This window comes from Ammospiza nelsoni, chromosome 1 (assembly GCF_027579445.1).
Source record: "Ammospiza nelsoni isolate bAmmNel1 chromosome 1, bAmmNel1.pri, whole genome shotgun sequence".
NCBI classification, from domain to species: Eukaryota; Metazoa; Chordata; class Aves; order Passeriformes; family Passerellidae; genus Ammospiza; species Ammospiza nelsoni.
In genome coordinates this window covers 85,997,156-86,021,541 of record NC_080633.1, presented here as the reverse complement: position 1 = coordinate 86,021,541, position 24,386 = coordinate 85,997,156, and the positions used below count along the sequence as shown (strand labels likewise).

Genomic DNA, 24,386 nt, shown 5'->3' with positions numbered 1-24,386 from the left:
TGTGAAGCTACATGAGAATTTTATATCAAGTAATATTGAAGTTTGCAGTCATTGCTTATGGGTAATACCTAGGGGCTTTTTTTATGTCTAAGAAATTATTTATACACTGTCATTCAACAGAAATCTAGCATTTCCTGAGCCTTTTCAGTCCCAGTGGAGATGAGAAGGTGTAGTTTTAGAAATGGCAAGGACGTGCCAGGAGTAGCCTGCATAATTTTGGCAAGCAATAGAGTTACAGAATTTAGTCTCTTGATGCTCAGGCAGTTTGTCATGCTACCTGAGCATTAATAGAATTGATTAGCTAAGGTAATGGTGCCCCTGGGGTGAAGGTGCAGGGCTTCTCAGCTACTTTTAATTTTTCATATTCACAGAAACTCTTGTTCTTCATTCAGAAACTTTGAAAGAAAACTGAAAAATGCAGTTTTCAAATTAAAAAAATTGCACTGCTGCAAAATATTTTGAGGAAATTTAAAAGGTTAAACTCTCATAAAATAATTCTCCTTGCTTTCTGCTTCTTGTATGTATTACACTTACTGAGGCACTAGCCCTTAATATTCCATTTAGTTCAAGTCTTGAACCTGAAACTTTTTATCTAGCTAAAATGTTCCTTAAAGTAAGAATTAAGCATGCCTGTATCTAGAGTGTGTATGTTCCAGTCTCTTCTCAGCCTTTAAAGAAATACATTTTGATGCAAATCAAAGAAACTGCTCAAGGTAAAAGTTCAAGAGTATCTAATGTGTTTAAATATTGATGTATATTCTATTGCAATTTTTTTAATGTGCCTTGCCAGAGCTTTGGAATGCGTGCACAAATCAATTTAAAAACACACAATCTTATGTGGAAGCATGGAAAGAGAGTCTTCAGAAGAATTATCAGTCAGAGGAAGGCTTATTCTCACTAGCTAATTGAGAAGGGTATGGTATGGTATAAAATATATATGCTCATTTGTGTTTTCTCTTTATAAATTTAAAATTGAAAAGGGAAGGTCTTCATTACTTTTGGCACAAGAAATAGAGCTGTATAGAAATTCACTGCTAAATCTCAGTAGCATTTTTGATAATTCATTTGCATTCATCTAGTATAATGCAGTATAATTAAATAGCTTTTTAGACCAACAAAATATTTTACTTAAAAGAATATTTTATGCTGAGGAAAATTTAGTAAGGATAGAATGACAGGAGAGGATGCAAGCTTAACTCATTATCTCAATTCAGGGGGAAGAATAGCTGTAAGACTGCAGCTGTAGGGGTGACACAGGGTTAGCCCAAGTGTCCTTGTGTATATTGTCCCACAGAAGTCTTCCAGGGTTCAGAAGATAACTGGCATTTAGGGAGGAAAACTAATCTTTGCTCTGGAAATAATGTCTTCATCCAGAAACAAATGTTGAGAAATCCTGGCAGTGGTTGTATTTATGCACTATGCTGGTTTTATTTCCAGACTGTGGCCTTTACTTTTCTGGATCAGATATGCTAAAATACATAGACTTCTTTTGTCCAACTTAAGGTTAGGTGTTTTGCAGTGTTATCATCCATTTAAAAGTATGTGAAAGTTTTTAGTTAAACCAGTGTGTTTTCACAAGAATTTTAACAGAACTGGTTTGATATGTATCATTATCTCTTGAAATAAGATGATATGACAAAATACATTGAAACTCACAGTTTAACTGGTGATGAATATCAGGAGAGTATCCTTGAATGTATTTCTTTTGTGATTCATATTTATAAAGTCCAGAGTCACTGCTCTGAATTAATTTGATGATTGGCATATACATGTCAATGATGTCAAGCACAATGATGTAATTTTTCCTTAACACTGAATAAAACCCCTGTAGATTCCCCTGTATGCCCTAAATGAGGCAATTAGTGCACCTTAAACCTGTTCCAGGTTTCCTGTGACATAATATTCAGCTTTGGGAAGTACATCTCAATCAGCCTGTCACTAGGATTAGTTTCATTTTTTAAACCTCTACAGCTGTGTCTATGCTAGCAGATTAATCAACAAGCATTTCTACACACTGAAATATGACTGCCTAGTCTACAAAACTATTCCTATGTTCCCTAAATACAAATTAGTGAATCCTAAACAGTTTCTTGGAACAGCTTGAGGTTGATATAACTCCAAGGGTTGTTCCCAATGTTAAGCTCACTGCAGCATGTCCTGTGGTGGAGAATAAGAGAATATGATCATAATTTTTGAATACCAAAAATCCGACAAGCTACTCCATGCTACCCATATTTGGGGGAAGTTCCTGGGCACAGTCAGTCAAGTATTGTAGTATGGACAGTGTCCTGACAGCCTTCCTTATGCAAGAAACTGAAAGGGAAATCTTATCTCTGCAACCTCTATATTTCTGGAAAGCATAAGATCCAAATAAGAGTGTTTTCTAACTTTTCCATTAGTAAAATCGGACTAAAACTCTTGCATGCTTACTGCTAAAATAAAAACGAAACAATTTGTCTGTAGAGTGAAACAATAGCAACTGAGATTAAACAGACCCCAACCATCATCAAATTCAAATTTTATCACTTCTATTATGTAAAAAAAAAGTATAATTGGTAAAGCCAGTTTGATGTTAAACCATGCTAATTGAATGGCATGAAATAATGTTATTTGAATAAGAAGAAAACTAAATACAATAAATTCCTTTTTCTACAACAGATTTTTTGGTTTTTACTCACATAAAGTATAAGGCTTAGAAGAAAATCAAAGCTTCCTTCAGAACATTCTGAGCTTGTAAAAACTGCTTTTCTTACAAAATCATTCTGATTAGAAAACTGTCCAGCTCTTCCTTTGATACATATGTACCAAATACTTGTCCAAATTAAATTTGTATTTCAAAATCTCTCCCTCTTCAGAGTCTTTCTGTAGTTAAGAGATTTTCATAATATTAATACTTATATTCATGCTGCAGTATCTGCAGTTATTACTGTGAGATTAAGCACCTTTTTTTTCTTTAGGTAGGCTTCCTAAGATAAAAGTGGAGAGGAAGTGATTTAAAGCCAAGATTACCATTACTATGTGTTTGTTTGTTTGTTTGTATATTTATCCACAAATTTTGTGTGTTAAACTACATGTATGTTTACATTAATTTAAAATAATGTATTTTAAATATAATGGGTTTTTTTCCCTTCCAGCCAGAACTGGAGCTATTATCATGTAGTGATGTGAACAAAAAACTAATTGCAGATCTACAAAACAAATTATGATTCTTTAAAAAAGAAATATTTTTCAGTTCAAGAATAGAGAGATGCTTTATATCTACATACACGTATAAATAATTGGAAGCCAGTAGATGGTGCTCACTGTGTAGCATAATCTCGGGGGTTACCAAGACCAGTACAATTTGTCGCTGTGCAGTCAAACCAGTGTCTGTGCACTCTTTACAGCTACTCTGAACAGATGGTAGGAATCTTCTGTCTAATTTAGTGTGTAGTACCAGCTTGAATACAGATCCATATACCACATGAAGACTGAGAGACTCCTTTTGCTGGCAGTAGAAAGATTTCTACTGCCCTTGTGGGTGACTGCTTGAAGTAAACATGCTGGCCCAACAAGTGAAGATAAATTGGGAGGGATTCCAAGGAGCAAGGGTGTGAAGGGACTCTCTTGAAACAGCAAATAACTAATGCCAAGAAGAAAAAATCAAAGGATAAGAGCAGTGGGTTGAGGAGAAAAAATAAAATGATAGACAAGTGGTTACAATATTTAAGGAAATATTGATGGAGATGGGATAATAGCAATTGAAGTGGAATAAATAAAGCTGAATACAGATAAAAGACATAAAAAACCAGAAGATAATTAAGATTATTAGAAAAAATATTGAGGAGGTAGATATTAAGAGACAATGATACATACAAGGAAAAAGAGTAATGAGAAAAGGCAACATGTAGTGGTTACGTGTAGTACTAGGAAAGAAATATTATTGAACTACTGATTTCATATTAGCCAATACTATGTTGGTGTAAGATTTGAACAAGAAGAACAAGGATTAAATGTCTTTCAGTTCTTGAGTTCAATGTCCTGACTTTTGCTCTCACTTAAACATTTGGGAATAGTAATTATCTTTTTGTTTATTTTGCTCGGCGTAAATCTATGTAGAGCATTGCTTTCTGTCTTTCTCCTGGTAGACTGTTACATTTAGAGCAATATTTCAAGTGATACTGTTTTCTCTGTGTGGTGATATTGCCTTTAGTTGTGATTTTGGTCGTAGGGAAGCTGCCTGGTGTCCCTGAGCCTTACCAGTGACTGGACTGTGTCATGGGACATGTTCTTTGGTTGATATTTTCTGCCAGGCAATAAGGCTGATAGATCTAGGATATAGCAGCTGGAAAACACCACTAGCTCATTCAGAAGGTCTCACTTCATTTTTCTGTGGCACAGGTGAGGACAGCAGGGTAACTCTGGGCCCAGAGGACGTTTGTACAGAAAACTCCCACTGAGAATAGAGAAAACAGGGAAATGAGTAAAGCCTTCTTCCTCTCTTCCAGCAGTTCATCAATAGATGGAAGCAGAGATCCTTCCCCAGGCAATCCTCAGCCAACCTGTGGTTCCCTGTTTTCATTTCTGTGGGGCTGAGGTCATGACATAAAAGCAGCAAAATGTCTTTGCACAGTGGAACAAGTGATGAAAGAGAGATGGGACTGCAGAGAGTAATATTAAAAGAGCAGAGAATGTCAAAGCTATTTGTTAGATCTGTGTACACCAGTGCAACTTAATGGTTTGGAGAGGTAAACAGGGCTTCTATTTAAGACATCATTTGTGTACCTAGAATTCTAAAAGGTTTAAAAGAAGTTTACTTAAAAGTTAGTTTAAAAATATTCAAAACTCATAGATTTAATGCAGTTGTAATGTATTTTTCCATGTTCTGCTTTATATGAAATTAAAACACCTGTAAGAAGATACTAAAAGAAACGTAACTAAACTATAGAGCAAATAAATCTTTCAAATGCTATTACTATTGCTTATTAGAGATTCAGTTAGAATACATTTAAACCTACTTTATCTACCAGCCCTTCATTTGTCTTTGCTCTTTGTGTATATCTTGTAAGAATCACTAGCACCTAAATTTAGTGAACACAGCTGATTACACACAAATTTGAAATGCAAAATGATCTGATATACAATTCATTCTGTTTCAGGTATTTAATGCTGTTTAGCTTTAGCCTTTCCAGGAACCTTGGTTGTAGAAACAGGATAATCCTGCTCTGAACATGGAAATGGTGTTCCAAAGATATAATCTAAGATTGGTCATGCTTCAGCCATTTCTATACCTTACTAATAAATTTTGTGTTACCTTATTAATTACATGCAAAATATTGCACTTCTTCTTTCATTTTGGTATTTCTTTAGCTGAATGGTTTTGCACAATGTTGTACATTTAGAGATTTTATACAATGGTGTTGTATAGGGGTGAGCATAGACGTACCACCAGCTAGAATAATGGTGTTTATCTGTCCAAAAGAGTGCTGCATCTCTCAGACAGCCTATTGTAGATTGGATTGTTGTGTTTGGGGCCTGGAAGCAGCAGCCTGGTCACCCTTTCACTCAGCCTAGGCAGGTGTTACAAATAGGTGGATGCGTGGCATGAAGTGCCAGTATACAAGCTGGAGAGAGACTGAGTCCTGCTACAGCTCTGATTCAGCCTGACTTTCCCAAGTGTGCCTCTCATTAAAGATGTAAATACTTCCTTTGGAATCAATGGGACGATTCACACACTTAGTCAAGCATGTACTTTAAGTAGATTGCTTAAGTGGGACCATTCTGCACCATTGAAATGACTATACACACTTCAGAAGAATGGAAAATCAGTCTCACACAGTTATTTTAAACATGACTCAGAAAATGATTCAATTTGTCTTCAAATGTCTTCTGGTGGAAATGAATTAGTTCAAGCAAAATATGGAGAAACATCACTCACAACATCAGAAAAACAGATATAAAAATGTTTTCTCAGGTCATTTTGAGAATGTTACACCTGATTTGTGGTGCTGTATCAATAAAGTTAAGGAAGTGAATTGTTATTCTAACACTATTTATTTGAGTAAGTGCTTGAAAGACAACTAAGGGATGATTATCATGTTTCATTTTTTAAACCACAAATGTAAAATTTGCACCCTCTGTAAATCCAAACACCTGCTGATTTTAAGTTGTTTTTTTCTTTCCTAAAGAATATAGGGCTCAGTCTGTACAGAGCTCTCCTCTGTTTTCTTGAAATGGTTACTGTGCAATAGTTCTTAACAGAGATAAAATTTGATATATTAAGAAACTCACGAGGTTTTCACAACAGAGATATTTTGTTAGTAGAAGAAATAGAAGAGTAAATAAAGATAAATAAATTTTAAATTAGAGTTCACTGTTATGATGACTTAAACCAGCTAATGATGGTTTTCAAAGGTCCTTGATCACCCTTGCCAAATGTAGCTTAGTGCACCATGTCACTGGAACCCAGGTGAAGCAGAACAATGGGAAACATCTAAAGTTAAAGACAAATGTGGTCTTTCAGCTCGTGTTGAACTCAAGGTACAGTTTTTGTTTTAGAGTAGCAGAATTTACTTGTTCTGTATGCTTGGATTTTATGACTCTGAAATCCCTTTCCTGTTTCATTCCAGATTCTGCATTTTTCTCATCCAGCAAATCAACCTGCATAATTGCAGAAAGGTCACTTATTGTTTTTATTTTTCTTCAGCAAACATTAGCTCTCTATTTATGTAATTTTACTTGGTAGCTATTGCTTTCCATTATACTCAAAAAATTTTTATTTATAAAATCCTCTTGACTTGTTCAACTGCCCCCATCTCTTGCCTTAATTGCCCACATATAATTAGAGGTCTGGATGAAATTAATCACCTTGGCAAAAATTCATCCAGTTTTATTGCCAAATTCAAAGACTGAGTGAGGGGAAAATGCTACACTGGCACACTTGATTTAAAAATAATTCTAAATGTAGCTGTGTGTAGTATTAATTCCAGATGAAGCTCTGGAGACTGATTAATCAAAATGTATTGTTGTAAATCCTTTGTGATGTGCAGCGATACCAAATGTACCAGGCCAGACTGTGGTTCAGCATCTGTATCCTAGAAGAGAGTAAATTGTCAGTTGCCTCCTTGCATGGCCTTCTACCAGAAGGAGAAAATGGGATAGAAGCATTAAATGTCTAGCTGCTATTTTTTATTTTCTTAGCAGTGGCCAAACAGTGGCAGGAAAGAGTAAGGAGCAAAGACTGACAGCCAATATGTCTAGATTGACTCAAGAGCGACCTGAAACTGCTGCAAAGTGGTACACAAAGCACTTCAGTTAATTGATAAAATAGGAAGGAGGGCAGATCAGAAACCACCCATTTTTTAATTTGTGTGTCATTCTTTCTGCCCTCAGAATGTCACTTGAGGAGGTTGTTTCCACTGTCTGAAACATCTGCCATGCCTTTCAGAGTATGGGTCCATGGCTCATGTTTGGAAGAAGATTGGGGTGCACCAGCTGAGGTGCCCAGGAAAAAATAGGTACCTGCTGGAGGTGTGGTGGCATGGGCTGTGCCAGAAATTGAGGTGGTGGAGGCAGAACAAGCAGGGACAGCTCAGCAGCTTTGGCTGTTACAGAGGGTGTGTTCTGTGGAACGTGGAAATGGGGAAAAAGGAGTAGGTGGAAGAATTGAAGGGGAAAGAAATGGTAACTTTGCTATGGTTAGGAGAGTCAAAGCAGAAGAAAAACTGAAACTCAGAGATATGTGGTAAACCTGGAAAGTTTTTTGAGAAACAAAGATTTTCTGCAGTGGATGGGAGATGTAGGGAATGGCTCCCTAGGCCATCTAAAGACAAAAGAAGCAGGTTATTTGAACATTCAGGTAGAAGAGGCTTGGGATACCACCTGATTGCTTCTGCAGAAATATTATTCAGGGGCTAGTATCTTTTTCACTTTGCCTATTCCCTTGAAAGAAATATGAAAATGGTAAGTGAAGAAAGAAAGTGCCTTTCAAAAACACAATTGTTTTCCTGAGGCAGTAGTTACCTCCACATCCACTGCTGTGGTTCCGTCTAGCCCTCAACATTAAATTCCAGTTGTCCCTAAAGCAGGCTTCTTTCACAAACAAAAGTGATTGGACACCCATGCTTGATCACTCATGCCTATGACAAAATTCCTAATGCTGATCTTACTCTTGATAGTTCATTATATTATCATTTACATATACAAATTTCCCTGAGGCTGTGCTTTTTAGTATTAAAATCAACTCTGGTAAATCTAGGTTATATTTTCATACTACCTACTATCACCAACTTATTGTTTAAACTTATACTCTATTACAGTTTCTGTTTGAATCTCTTTGAACAATTAGTTCTCAAACAAATAACTATTTCTAGCATTCTGTTCCTGGGAACTCTTCCTTTGCATCCTTTTGTCATCGTTACAAGACCAAGCAATAGCTGCTCTGAACTTTTTAGTGGATTTTTAATTTCATCTGACATCATTCTCACCCCTTTCCAAAAGAGATCCTTTTGGGTTTATTTTTTTACCCCCTTTAAATACATTCTTCTGTGTTTCAGTTATCAAAAAGTCATTTTTCAGTTAATATTCAAATGTCTTCAGGCTAGACACTGACCTGGGCACAAAATATGGACAGCACACCTTGAAATCCTTAAAATATCACTCACTGAAAGGTTCCCACTGAATTTAACTTCATCTTTCTCAAGATGTAAATGCTCAACCAGAAATTTGTAAGTGTGAGTTTCCAACCTGGAAAGCCAAGACACAAATAGCAAACATGACAGTGTTTATAGGACGGATTAAAAAAACCCAAGACATTGCTATCAGAATATTTATCCAGAACTGGTTCAAAATAGACCTTCAGCTTTCTGTAGGTTTTACTAGATTTTTTTTTCAATAAATGTGAACAAAAATGTTTTAAATATTTTCCCCATCTTTTTATTTTTACTCCTTACTTACAGCTGCTTCCTTCACACTTCTCCTTTTCATAAACATGACAAAAACCCCATCTGATTTGATAATTTTCTTCCTTCTGCTAGCTTCCTTAGAGAATACATTCAGCTTCCACCATTTTTTATATTCACAAGCTAAAAGATGATTGTGGGAGGTGTTTTGACTGTGGAGAACATGCTCTCCCATCTGTGGCAGTATACAAGAGTGTCTACTTACAGAAGGCTTGTTTGGGGTTCTTTCTGGATAGATACCAAGATGTGTAAGTTTATTGATGAAACATGCTTAAGTGAGGAGAGATTGTAACATAATTGCATATTTTCCACATCCTGCATAAGAGATATGCTTCAATAGTATTCCACCTGCTCTTGGGTAGATTTAGTTTCCTATGACAATTTCATCTGCAGCTTCTTTGAGAAGGGTTTGCATATGGAATACAACATTAAACTCCAAAATTAAATTTCTGAGTTTTATCTATCTCTGTTACCCATTAGGAAAGCAAGATGCTAGTATTTGCTCATCTTTACAGAGGTTACTATATATGAGACAAACTAAAAGAGCGGAAGAAGAAAGATTCTCAGACTAATTAACACATATCTGAATTCACTGTTAATTCCATTTATCATTTAAAAAATTATGAATGATGTAGACGAGGTAATGAATAAAAAGGAGAAAATAGAAAAATGCTCTTCCACATACTATTTTGTAAAGTTCTTTCAAATTGTTTCATTTTCTTCATACTTTTCTCACACTCAGAAAAGAAGGAAAATGGCATTACCTAGATGTTGTTCTCTTTTCAATAAAGTGAGGCTAAATTCTGATCTAACTGTACCATAGGTAGGAAATTATATTGCATGATCCATTCCTTAAAGATTGTAAAAGCTAGTGCAAGATCATTAATTCAAACTTGAGCATGCCACTTTTACATATCAGCCAATGTCTGCATATTCACAAATGCAGATCCATGATGAATGTCCTAATGGTTTAATCTTCACAGTATAGAACTGAAGTAGGAAATTCAGGTTATCAGCTTACAAAATCTGCTTCTGAGATGAGACTCTGAATCATGTGTGTCAGTCGTGCATGAGCAGCAGAAAAAGAAAATTTAAGTACAGAGAAACAAAGATACCCTAATTAAGTATTGGAGATAAAGTTAGGATACGAATCTGGCATTACCTTCAACATTTTGTGCCCCTGCACTGTATTCCAGAAAGGACTGTCATGGTCTAACCCCAGCAAGGAACCAAGCCCTGCAGAGCTGCTCTCTTATTCCCCCACGAGTGAGGTCAGGGAGAGAATCAGAAGGGTAAGAGCTAGAAAACCCACAGGCTGGGATAAAGACAGCCAAATAGAGAAAGCACAAGCTGTGCACGCAAGCAGAGAAAAGCAAGCAATTCATTCACCTCTTCCCTTGGGAAGGCAGGGCTTCAGCCAACCCCAGGAAAGCAGGGCCCCATCACACGTAGCAGTGACTTGAGGAGACAAATTCCATCACTCCAAAAAACACCCTCTCTCTTTCTCTCCACTTTATGCATGAGCATAATGTCATATGTTCTGGAATATCCCTTTGCTCAGCTGGGGTCACCTGTCCCAGCTGTGTCTCCTCTCAATTTTCCATGCACCCCCAGTTTCCTCAGTAGTGTGGCAGTACAAAAAGTGGGAAATACCTTGGCTCTGTGTAAGTCCTGCTGAGTGAAGGGGAAAACATCTCTATGTCATCATCATTTTGTTCAGCACAAATCCAAAATGCAGCTCCATGCTAGGCACTGTAAAGAAAATTAGCTGTAACCCAGTCAAAACTAGCACATCTGGGTCATAGATGTGAGCATTGATTGCAGTACATCTTGCAGCAGTCAGCATCAGTTTAGGCAGTGTTCTCAAGTTCTTCTTGAATCTGTATTTTTTGGAGTTGAGATCTGTGTGTGGTAAGAGTATTGTGGGAGTTGGGGTAAATGCAGTTCTGTTATGTGTGAGTTTATTTGTAGACAAATTTACTTTCTTTTTAGGACTGATACTTACTCTGGTATTGTTTTTATTCTTTCAAACCAGACTACCTTGACTTCATCACCAAGAGAGAAAACATCTTTCTTGACTTGAAATTATTACCAACCAATGTTAGCAATCTTATCTATGATTACAAGCCTCTGGAGAGACAGAAATCTGTAAAATCTAGCTCATGTTGTAGATAGTTTTGTTCCATTGAAAATTAAGTGTGCATATCAGCTACTTTGTACATCTGTGGAAATGCCTCAAAAATATTTATCTGATGTTAAAAAGTCTTAGAATTGATAGAACAACAGATATTTTGAAGCAATAATAGTGACATCTCAATGCATAACAAGGTAGAATATTGGACTCCCCTGACAGTCTTATTTGTCTATAGGTATCAATAAAATAACTTGCTACGATTTATGCTACAAATTGTATGCTGCAACAATGTATGAGCACCATTATTTTTACAAGCAGTTGGAAAGGTATTCTACTTTAGCAAATGATTAATACTAACAATTTGGATGTGTTTTCAGTTCTGGAGGCACATAACAAGTATCAGGAGCAGATTAAAGTGGAGTTAGCCACCCTTGGAACACCAACAGGACACTATTTCACAGTTGTCTGGAAAATGAACACAAAAAAACATTGGCAGAAGAATGCTTACCAGCCTGGAATAATTACTTCTGAAGATCTGAAGAGATTGGGTCCTTTCAAGATCTGGCCTGGACAGAATTTCAAGAACTAGAGTTAATTTACTGGTAAAAACCAGTGCTTTAAAAGCTGGGCAAAACTCAGGCTGCCATATTCCCCTTGCAAGTGTGCCTTGTGGTTGGTTCTCCGCTGATGTGTTCCCTCAAACCTGCTTGTTTGCTGAAGGGAGGAGGTGGGAGCAAGGGGAGGGAGTATGGCAAGACTGCAGCTGTGCTAGTGTAAATTACCTCAGGAGAAGGAGCCAAAGCCACAGTGCCACAAGTGGTGGAGAAAATTGAAACTTGTGGAAAATTCCTATCTTGGCGGGGAATTAAATGCTCCTTGGAAGTGACTTTGTGTGGTTAATTATACTGGGCGATTTAAAAGGATTGGGCATTTGATTAGAAAACTTAGGTGACATAACTTTCATCCTAAACATAAACTAAGAATAATATTGAAGTAAATAAGAGAAGTAATGAGGGAACTAAAAAAATTGAGAGAAAAGAGGTAAGATATATGATTTGAAAAACAGCATAATTTTGTGTGAGGAAAAAAATAGCATTTCCATCCTGCTTGATCTGTAAAATAAATAGCAGATAAGAAAATTTGGAAAATGGATTCTTGGGGAAAGCTGCAATTAACTGCTTTAAGTAAAAAAGAAAAAAAAAAAAAAAAGAAAACAAAAACAAAAAAAAAACCCTTTTTTTTGTGGGTTTTGTTTTGTTTTGTTTTTCTCTAAACTCTTTTTTGACCAGTGCTGCAACAAAGCATAATTTGATTCTACTTTATGGCATTTTGAAGCCATATTAAGACACTAAAAGGATCCAAATATTTTGTTTTTATACATCTTCATGTAGACCTTACTTTTACTATGCATGCTTTGTCCATTTGAAGAAACTGTAAGCTCAACTTAAGTTAGAAATGTTTAAATACTTGCTTCTCTCCTGTTCACTTTAAAAAATAAAAAATAAAAAATAAAAAAAAAATGGTACTTATGTCTGGATTCTTATGTATTTTTATTCCTGCAGCTCATGCTCCAAGATTCAGTTTGTGTGTCATGGGTTTATAAAGAAGTATTTTCAAGGAAAATTTACTATTGTGAAACCAGATCATGTTTTCTTATGGAGTATAGGATGGCAAGCAAGAATTGTGGTAAATATTAATTCTGCTTTTCCCATACTGGTCGCTTTAATAGGTTTTCTTTCAAAGGATAATGGTATAAATCCAGGGAAAAGCATATGAGAGCCTCTGGCAAAGCATAAGTTATGGAGATTCCTATATAGACTAATCTGCCATTGTAGATTAGAACAAGTCAAAATTTGCCCAGTTTTACAGCCTTTAATATGGTCTATATAATTGGTTGGGGCTTATTACTTTTATTAATTGTGTTAGAATTATATTTGTACTCCAACTGAGAGTAGCACATTATTTTGTTACTTTGTTCTTGAGAAATATGTAGCTCATCATTGTCCCAAAAGACTGCAGGCTGAATAGATCAACAAGAGGCTAGGAAGAAATTGGAGACACAGCTCTGAAGGTCACACAAGCATCTTGCTAATGACAGAATCCTTTTGTTCCGATGGGAATCAAGAAAACTCCATCTAAAAAACATGAATTGCTGGAATCTAGGAAAAGCTGGAAAAAGAAATAAGTGTTAATGGTCATCTTATGCATCCATGAGTACCTGATAAGTAGCATGAACTAATCTGATTTATAGTGTTAAAAAAAGTCAAAATTACTTGAAAACATAATTGATTGCAGCACTTTGGTGCTGAAGTGGTGAGGTTTTTTACAATTTATGTTAATTGCTGGTTGGTGTTATCTGTTTTTCCTCGATTAGGAATTTTATTTATTATTTCTCTAGTAAAGATAGAAAAGAATGGGGTAGAACTCTAGTAAAAATGCAGGATAAGTTAATGCACACTAATTTTGCACTGTGCATTTGAAGGGAGAATAGGTCTTCTAGTGTTTCATAATATAAAGACATTGAAGTCTTCATTATAACAATAAATATGAATATACATTAGGTTTTTTTATCATGATGGTGGTGAAACACTGGAAGAGGTCGCCCAAAGAAATGTGGCATCTTGAATTGTTTCCATGCCTGGAAACATTCAAATTTAAGCTGGGTGAGGTGCTAAGAATCCTGATCTATTTGAAGATATCATTGATCATTGTTTGGGAATTGGATGACCTTTAAAGATTCCTTTCAATACAAAGTACTCTATGTTTCTATGATATCGAACACTCATTTTTCCCTCATTATGACTGTTTGCAGAAAAATGTTTAACTGCTGTATGTGTCAGAATTGCTCTTGAAATAACAATGATAATTTGACAAATAAATGTCACTTAAGCAGTAGTTGAATTAATGCTTTCAGTAGTATGGAATAAAAACTTAATGACAAACACTAGCTCCAAAATATATCACAATGTTTCAGCCTTGGAAAACTCTGTACACCATAATATAATGAGACTATGCTTTATATATAATTTTCCAGGGGAAATTAAATTCTTTTCTGTGAAGTCTGTACATCATGACTGTTACGCTGCCTGCTATTTTCCAACAGTAACATTCTCTCTTGGATCAAATGTATCTTTAAATCTTCTCTTCTTTCTTAGGGTCTTCTCATCATTTGAGCTGCTGTGACAGATGTCAAGTTCAGTGCATGATGTGTTTGTATGTAGGAATTTGGCACCAAAGAAAGTCATGGTTAGTGCTGGTCTATAGCATGCCTTCCAGTCTGTAGCACATGCCATCACTTGCTAAAGTACAGAGATACAACTCAAGTCATATTTCACTAAGGTGTCTTCACACAGGCTGCATAAATTCACATCAAAGCTTAGCAACTGTGTGAAAAATAGTCATTTAGCAGATAGCATTTGTGTTAGTCTGTCATTATGAGGTCTTCCGTACCTTTCCTTGATAATAACTAGAGACAAAGAACAACTTTCATCTTCATCACCTCAAGCTGAAAACTCAATTTGCGAAGTGATGATTTTGCTTAGGTTTTCATATCTCTTGTGACATGTACCACGCAATTAGAAACTGCTTTTTTGGAAAGCACTTGGTGTTTCCAAAGACAGTAGCCATACATTTCTCGTAGAAGAAATTCCATTCTAAAGTAATATTGACTAACCTGAATTCTTGTGTCAGAAAAACCATCTCAATTTTGAGGGTGGTTTTTTGTGTAATATTTCCAGTATTAACTCATTTACACTAGAGGGGAAAGAATCATCTCTCTGACCATTTGTTGCAAATGAGTGTTTTAGGTTGTTCAAAGGATCAGCAAATGCATCAGCAAAACCAGGTACGGTATTAAAGTGAAAGAGTGACAAGATCTGTAGTAAAAATTCACTCTACTACTTACTAAAGCACACAGAGAAAAATCAATCAATCTAAAACTAAAATCAACCAAAAATTATCTGTTTGGAGTCTGAGGATTTAAGAACGGTGAGGACGGAAAAGGGTAAGGATAAAAAGGAATGAAAGACTCTCCCATTGAGTCACAAGGTTCAGAGTAGACCCCCTTGCCAAACTTCACCCTGGACTTGACCAATGGTTTAGGTTTAGGCCTAAAGGTTTTAGCAGCACTTCAGCTTAACAAATAGTAAATTTATAGCCTGTTTTAAATAATTTAACAAAAGATTTTATGGAATTTATTATAAGCACAACAGTACTCATTTAAAGGACTATCTTACTTAGGAATCTAAGTTACTTAAGAATCTACGAGAGCAATGTTCATAATACATTTTCTATTGCATATTCACAGCCACACACGTACAGACCTAAAGAAGCATGCATGAGATATATACCTGTGAAAAATTCCCCTGAAATTCAGTGAAGTACTCACATTTTTGCATCTCTACAATGGACAAAACGTAGAGCCTCAAGGAGTGGGGGTATCAGCTCAGTTTCTGTTGTCATTGTTCAGTCCTCCAAGCACAGCAAACTTGAGAGTTCACTGTCTCTGAGAGGCCTCACTCAGAGAGAGGTTTGTGGTCACAGCCCACTGGAGTCCAGGAGAGCTCAGAGCATCTCATTTAGAATGGCTGTTCATGTGGTTGCAAGAGCACTGGATTCAGACATGGTAATTTTCCATCCTGCCAGCAATTTGGGTCCCCAACTTTCTTTGAAAGTTTAATAACAAAAATGTTGTTCCACTTGGCTTGTTTTTCAGGCGAGAAATGTAAGTTACCAAAGCTGTTTGTCAAAAAACAGGAGCTCATTAGACAGAACTAGTTCCTGGGAGCTGACAGTGTTTCTGAGAGGATCAAGAGGAGCTTAATTCTGGTGCTATTTGTCAAAGCCAAGGCCTAATGAGCATTTCTGAAATCATTGTGGGGAACAAGGAAAGGATGTGGGTGGCATGCACCATCACAACCATCAGTTGTTCTTTCTGCCCTAACAGAAACAGAGAACCTAGCAGAACATGGACATAATACCAGTAATTCAAAAATACATTAAGGAGAAAGGGTTCAACTTCATATGGAATATGTTCTTATCAAATTGCATCATCCATCCATAGTTAAAATAAACTATACTGCATTGGAGGAAAAAAAATGTAATACTCAAGAAAGATTATATAAAAAGTCTTGTGAAGATCTCAAATGAATCAGCATTAGCTCTTATAGAAGCAAATCAGCATATCGTTACAGTCCCTGCCAAATTTCAACTGCTGCTATCAAAACAAATCTATATTAATTTATTCAAGTGCTTACAGTAAATTTTAATAATTCACTGCAACTGTATCCTCCTAAATCAAACCATTGAAATCAGAATGCTTCAAATTCCTGCTGTTTTGTAGAAGCCTAAATTGAGATATATTTGAAGAAAGCTATTTAAAAGGTAATAGTTTCAAACTTAAATCTTTCTTTTAAATAACATTTTCATCAATTAAAATCTTTTCCACTAGTAGTGAAAAATGCAGATTTTTCTATCTGCATTTCTTTCCTGTTAACATTGCTGGATTAGCCTGTTCAACCAGGAAGAACTTAGCTGCAGGGTTTCCTTTCTTGCAATAATTTGTATAAATATTCTTTTAAATGTTTATATTTTTACACCTAAATACTGAGTTTGCTTTCCTAAGAGTATTCAGTAATTAAAAGGACAAGATATTTCTGTATTTAATTAATATTTTTAAATGTAATTAGACAGTGTATTCCAAACTGAGACACTAGATGATTTTGAAAAATAGTTACACTTTCATGTTCATGTATATTTCTTGCTTTTATTTTTGCAATGCTTTTTCTCCTGTCTGAGTATCCTCTCTAGTACTTTAGGGCATATACCTAAACCATAGATATTTTCTTCCCTCAGCCCTAGAAACTGAAGGAGAGGATGAGATGAAAATGGAGTCCCTCTGTCTACAGAGGCAGTGGCCTGAACAAGGCTTTGGGCTGCACTCATAGCAGGAAAGGGGTTAGTGTTTCAAGCTGAGGGTGTCAGCAAATAAACCCTTGTTTTTAAAGTTTTTTTTTTATTCTTGTTTACCAGAAGTGCTTACAGATTTTACATATTGGCAGAGAACATTAGTTTTATGGTGGTGCAGCATGGTCTAAAAAAAAAAAAAAAAAAAAGGCTTGAGTGGAGCATATGAATCAGTTTGCATCTATTAATGTTTTTTTTTTTTTTTTAAATAGTGATTGTTGAATTTTATCTGCTATCATATTGCCCTTTCTTGAAAAGTTATTTTAGAGCTCTTCACCTTCTACCTTTATTTTTATGACCTTGAATAATGCATTATCAGGTTTATCCCCTCTCTATTCACCAGATTTTTATCATTATTGTAGAAATATTATTGACTGCAGAACTCAGTGGGCTTTCAGTCCTTGCTTTGTAAAAACTGACTTTTAATTCCTGTATGTTGTTAGCCCACCCTCTACTAGTTATTTGTTCAAGGGAACAAATGCCTGTCCTAAAACTTCTGGACAGCAATTTAAACCTACTTCTTCTGCATGTTTCTAGTGAATACTGAGAATAGTTTTGAATAGTGAGATCAATTTAATTTTTTCCCTGACTGCATCATGACTTTGAGTTTGTTTATTTGAAAGAATGACTGGTCTTATAAAGGGTTTTCCCTTTGATTAAGAGATCTAGTCTCCTTATTCTCCTGCATTTGACTGTTTTCTGATTGTTTATATTGTGAAGAAAGCAATGGATTTGCTGCATCTACATTCTCCATTCTCTTTTATGCCCATAGCAGGGAATAACTCACACAGAAAAGTAACAGGCAATTATATTCCCTTATCAGACTGGAAGTTAACCAGCTCATAGTAAAGTCCTTAAAGAAAGAGAGCAGTTGCCTAAATGAGTTCTGTATTTAATGTCTTAGTCAGTCTCTGATTACGAGTGTATCTCAGATTTTCCGCAGCATCAAAGGAATACTGATCCATTTAACAATGCAATAGTCTATAAAGCAGCTGTCACAGCAGTAAAGACAACCATTTTAAAATCTAAGTTTGTGTATGCTGATTTGAGTCATTAGTCTTTCAGCCCATTTTATATGGTTTAGTAAGTACTGACTTCAAGGTATCTTTAATTGGTGAGACTGCAACTGTCCCTTACACTGTGCTTCCTCTCAAGTGCTTACGTGAATGCTTCATTTAATTGCTGACCTTGATTTGTTCTCTTCTGGCACTCTTCCTGTCTTAGGAGCCAAGGGAAGGAATTATAGTTCTTGAGACCTCATATGTTTGGTGGTACTTCCCATTCCCTGAATTTACCTTTCTTTCCCTGGTAATGATGTTAGTCACTAATGGATAGTCGGTGCAAAGCTGCTAAACCAAGTCAGTCTTTGTTTTCCTTCTCAGCTGAGAAAATATCAGTAACCAAATAGAGTGCATGGAAAGCAGTTGATCAGTCATGCTGTCTTCCTGCAAAAGTACACTACAAGCATGAGGCATAACAGGAAATTAGCATGCATCTGTGAAAAGGTGTAATCCATTTTCATTGATCCAGAAAAGATCAGTTAAATGGCTGAAGAAATGACAGAAAACATATCCCAGGGTTTTTTCCTCCCTGGCATCCTCCCCTTTTGCATCCAATTTAATGAGTGCTATTTTCCTAAATTCTAATTCTTTGTTTCATTCATGTCATTTTTAGTAAGTACTAATTTGCTAAAAAAATTACACAGAATGTATCATCTCTACACATCATTGGATAACTAGGGAGTTCTGATGTATTCTGGGACATCCTTAGGGAGCTAAAAAAATGCTATAGGATTTAATGAAGAGAGCATTATAATTAATACATTCATAATTTGGACCCTCTTTGGTTTTAATCAGAACTGTATAGATATTGTAGCATATTATATTAAATGAAAATCTCCTAGTTACTTACATTACACTGCAGTGGGAAAATATTAACAATTTCATTAAATAGATTTTATTTTACTCATTAAACAACTAAGTAGTTTGCTTGGTTTTTTGGTGTATTGCTTATTTATCAAATTTTCGTTGTGACTTCAGGGACATCTTTTCATTAATGCAGATTTTATTTAGAACAGAACCATTTAGTTTTACTCCAGGGTAGCCTATTGCTAAATGGGACCAGATATAATGGAATTTGTAATAGCAGGAATGTTGTAGGTACTCTCTGGTCTGGGCCTCTGAGTATTTCAAAATTCCATGTACAAAACAGGTTGAATGGAACCCTTTCACTTGCGTGACCATATGTATATGCAAAAAAAGATTTCTTCACATCACTAACAAGACAGGGAGAGTCTGCAGCCAAAAAACAGTGTCACAAGCAGCTGCCGTACCCTAGATATTGTTGCATCTGGTTTCATCATACAAGCAATACCTGGCTCTGCTAATGCTGGGTTGGGAAATCACTAAGATGTTTTGAGGAAAGCAGGGCTATGACTGTGATTGAACTGTTATTGAGCATGGAACTGAACCAATATTGTTGCAGAGCTTTAAAGCTCAATTTGCTTCCTCTGTGTGAAATACCTAGAACACCGCAAGAGTTACTCTGTCTTTTTGGTCATGGTGGAAAGAAGAGAAAAAGAACTCCCAAATCATTAAATCAGAAAGGGAAAACCCCCCACAATTGCTACAATACATAGAAATTCAACTCATATGAGCAGAGTACACTGGCTAAAATGGAAATGGGTGCCATCACTTCCAGGTGACTTTCAGAGCTTTTAATCTGGGCATTTATTCTTTTATGTTCATTTTTTCCTTGCTTCAGTTCCATACCTTTTTCTCCTTCAGGGTGTTTACACCATCATCCTTTCATTTTCCTTATTTGCTTTCTTTCTATGTTTTCATAGGCCTTTTATTTCTTTCTCTTCAGTTATTTTGTCCCTTTCTGTCTTCCCCTAATAAATTGCTTCTGTCCTGACCAAATTTTCACCACAGGAAATAAACAAGTACACACAGCTGCCAAAATAAAACAAAATAGAAGAAACCACACACTCCTGTGAACATGTCAATCTTTGGCATGATTTATTCATGTGACAATAAAAACAGGTGTCCATATTTTTCTTTCTGTGAAAATAGTGTTGTGCTATTGACAACCAAAACTTTGAAAAATGGAAATCCAATTCCTTTTTTTTTTTTTTTCTGTTTGTGATAAAGTGATATGCAATCATAACCTTTAAAGCACATTCTTGCTAGATATATTGAGTTCTTAGCAAGTGTGGTGGGGTTTTTTTGTTGTTTATGGATTTGTTTTGTTTTGTTTTTTCGTGGTGGCAGGGACTTAAATTGATAAGTGGTACCCAATTGCTGAAGAGTTAACATTTTCTACACAGTTTTGTTGCCTTCCAATGCTTCCACTGTAGTGGTGAAATGGCAGTAGAAGGTTGGCAAAGATTCTAAAATTCTTTTTCTTCAAGAAGTGCATCAGTTTTTGATAAGAACAAATAGGTAGCTATTGGTTAAGTTTCTTGGGTGTAAATATTCAGCAGACTAAAAGGGAGAGAAGACGTCTGTATGCCAATAAAGCAATCTTCTGAGTTTGAATAGGTTCTGCTGGTTTGGACCAGATAGAACTAGGGTGTTGTTTAATGACAGGAATGGATAGAGGTGGGCTGAGTTGGCTGAAACAGTCTGACTCAGGAACAGTCTTGAGCTGCCCAGTATGCTCCATTCGCTAAGAAGTGACAAGAGTGAACGACACGGCACTGCAAATCAAGAGTCAATCTCTTTATTGTCAGAGAACTAACATTCTTCAATGGCATCTTAGCATTCAGAATAATCTCTCACCTGAGCCTCACTTAACTATAAGAAGTTAAAATGTACTGCCAAATATAGCTTTGTACATGAAAATAATCAAAAATGTGTGATGTAATCTGAAATCCAGATGCTCAGCATGCTGGATCAAGGGCTAGACCTGTGTGCATATTTTTAATACAGGAAAGCACTTAAGCATTTATCTCATGTATCTATATCTCTTCACATTTGTACATCTATGTACAGAAATTATTTGTTATTTAACTAGTCAAAAAGAGTGTGAAAATCTAAAGATAATTCTTCATAAAATACACATAATAGTAGTGCTATCCCTTTCATTTTGAGTTCAATCCTCTAATCTCCTAATATATACATTTTTGCATTAGACTATGATATTTGATAGCAAGTAAATCTTCCTAAACTTGTGCTATATATCTGTGGCATTCAGAACTCCAGGAAGTATAATAATTTAACTCAAAACCATCGTGAATCTTGCATTAGAAAGCAATTTTGACCATTGTGATGCATTATGACTAATAAATAGTAGGTCTGGGAATCTGAAAATATATTCACAAAATATACATTCTTTTATATCTTAATCTTTAAAGAGAATAAACAAAAACATTCCAGAGGTCAGTCTTTTGAGGGCTGCAAGATGGATATTTATTCCAATGTGATCAAGTACATGGGCTATAGGGAAATAATTTGCTCCAGCAAGAGTTACAAAGGACTGTCTGGTACATCACCTGGAGCACATCCTCACTCTTCTTGTCAGACCTTGTTGCTTGCAGGATCGTTTCTCACACTTTCTCCTTTCTCTTATCTCTTTAAATATACTCCGCCAGTTGTGGGTCCATTGTGGAGAAGGCTGAAACCAGCTGAGTCTGGGAAAAGACTCATTCTGATCTCCTGCCAAAGCAGCCATCCCTGTAGCCCTCATGTTGCTCAAAATCTTGCCACCTACACACAATACAAGTGGAATTTCAGAGATCTATTTAGTTTCTCAGGCTGTTTGCAGCCATTAGAATTTGGACATGCAATGTCTTTGATCATAGAATCAAAGAACTCTTGGCTTGGAAGGGACCTTGAAGACCATTTCCTTCCAACCCTTCTGCCATGGGCAGGGAGAGTTTACACTAGACCAGGTGTCTCAATCCCCATCCAACCTGGCCTTGAACACTTTCAGGAATGGGGCATTCACAGCTTTTCTAGGAAATTTATTCCAGTAAATTTACCCTCACAGTAAAGTATTTCTTCCTACTATCTGTCTAAACCTACACTCTTTTAGTTTAAAAACATGGCCCCTTGTCTTATCACTATATGTCCTTGTGACCAGTTCCCCCAGCATTCTTGTAAGTCCCCTTAATATAGTGGAAGGGTGCCATAAGGTCTCCTTGGAACCTGCTCCTCTCCAGGCTGAAAAACCCCCACTCCCTCAGCCTGTCCTCACAGATGAAGAGTTCCAGCCCTCTCATCATCTTTCATGGTCCTCCTCTGATCTTGCTTCAGCAGGTTCACATCCTTCTTATGCTGGTGAACCCAGAGCTGGATGCAGCACTCCAGGTGGGGTCTCAGGAGAGAGGAGGAGAGGGAGAAGAACACCTCCCTCACCTTGCTAGCCATGTTACTTTTGATGCAGCCCAGGACATGATTGGCTTTCTGGGCTGAAAACACATTGCCAGCTCATTTTGAGCCTCTCATTAACCAACACCCACAAGTCCATCTTCTCTGGGCTTTTCTCAATCCGTTCTCTACCCAGACCGTATTTGAGCTTGGAATTGCTCTGACCCAGATGCAGCACCTTGCACTTTGCCTTGTTCAGCTTCATGAAGTTCACATGGGCCAACTTCTGCCTGTCAGGGTCCACTTGGATTGCATCCCTTCCCTCCAATATCTCAACCAGACCACAGCCTTGGTGTCATCAGCAAATTTGCACTCAATCCCATGCGCTGTGTTGCTGAAAAAGATATTAAACAGCATTGGTCCCAATACTGATCCCTGAGAAACAATGGCTTCAAATCACGTAGAATTATGATAAAGAGAAGAACTTTGGATGTATTCTCAGTCTCGTGTCCTTAGCTACACTGAGAGACTGTTTCTGAAATTATGTGAAACTCTACCAGTAACACTATTCTATGGATAGTTCAGTGCTTTCAGAGATGGCCCAGTTTACCCCAAACTTTTCTCCATATACAAAATTATGAAGATTTGTTTAAAAACAGGAATCAACTTCTCCTTTAGGAATTTTTCAGACTGACCATTTTCAGATTGAAAAATAGAGCAACTAACTCAGAATTGCTAGAATATGCACTTAATATGTGGGATAGTCTGGTACAAACTCCAGTTCTAATTGCAGTTGGAAGTTGGTACGAGACTGTGGGCTATTTTGCAGTCTATGTCCTTCCTTCCTTTTTGTAGCAGTTCTAATTTTAGAAAAGATATATGCCTGTGTATGCCTGTTATCAAATAAAAGGAGAGACATTATCCCAAGATATTTAGAAAATTTATACATTTCCAGCATTCTGTTATGATTTTGGGTACATGCCACAATCAGTAAAATGTATTTTACTTTCTTCATCATGCATACTTGTTTCACATAAATTCTAAGGAGAAAGACTGTCTTGAGCCTGAGGAAAAATCATTTATTGGATTTTGTTCATTTAGCATTAAAAAAATGGACAATGGCCAAAACATTATATATTGAGAATGACCATTTTTAATGTCTGTAATTTTCAGAGACTTTGCCAGGGTATTGGCAGCAATATAGAATGCTTTGAAGCAATGCTTTGAAGCACTATTAAAAACACAGTTGTTGGAAACATTTGATAGTGATTAGATTATTACCAGCATTTGAAGCCTAAATGAAGGAGAAAATACAATAACAAGATGAACAACCCTGAGAAAGGATTTCTTCCTCAACTGAAATCATTAAACTCTGAAACCTACCTTTTCAAGGTCCTTCATTCTAATCCATTATCTTTCATTCCCCTTTGTGCTACAAAATTGTCAGTTTGATGATATATTACACATAACAATGTCATTACATTGGCATAACATGACAACTGGGACTCGTTTGAACTTTTAGAAATTTCTAATCCCTAAAATAAATTATGAACTGAAGACATTTCAGACATAGAAAATAAGTCACTTATTAGAAAGAATAAGGTTCTCCATACGTTTTGGAGAATTACACTTTTCTGAGACATTTTCTTTTTCAGTTTTTTTATTTTCCTTAATGCATATAATAAACTTACCAGGAAATATAATCCATAGATATCCTTAAGCTTCTTGTCCTTAGGCTTACTGAAGTAATGAGTCCTCCTGTAGACGACAATTCATCTACATCAAATCTCACCACATTTTAATTCAATTTCCTGGAAGCAAAATAAGAATTTTACCATAATTTTGATCAGAAAAATTGTTAACTGACCCCTTAACTGCTCTTACTTTAGTTTTTTTCTTACCTTTAAAAATTTTTGGGTGCTATTTCTCTCTTCCTTCTCTGTTGAACTGTTTTGATTCATGATTTTGGGTATTCAGTGAGACATATAGCAGACAGGAAATAGCAGACTAAGGGGTTTGGGGTCAATTGTGACCAGA

The 24,386-nt window shown here is 36.2% G+C and overlaps 1 long non-coding RNA gene across 1 annotated transcript; it reads right to left on the bottom strand.

The window, feature by feature from the left end:
• Positions 1-20,903: 20,903 nt before the first annotated feature.
• LOC132082364 (uncharacterized) lies at positions 20,904-24,182 on the bottom strand. Its single transcript, XR_009419791.1, has 3 exons — positions 24,041-24,182; positions 22,588-22,743; positions 20,904-21,746 (listed from the first exon to the last, which is right to left on the bottom strand). It is a non-coding gene; the product is annotated as an uncharacterized LOC132082364 (long non-coding RNA).
• Between the last annotated feature and the right edge of the window lie 204 nt (positions 24,183-24,386).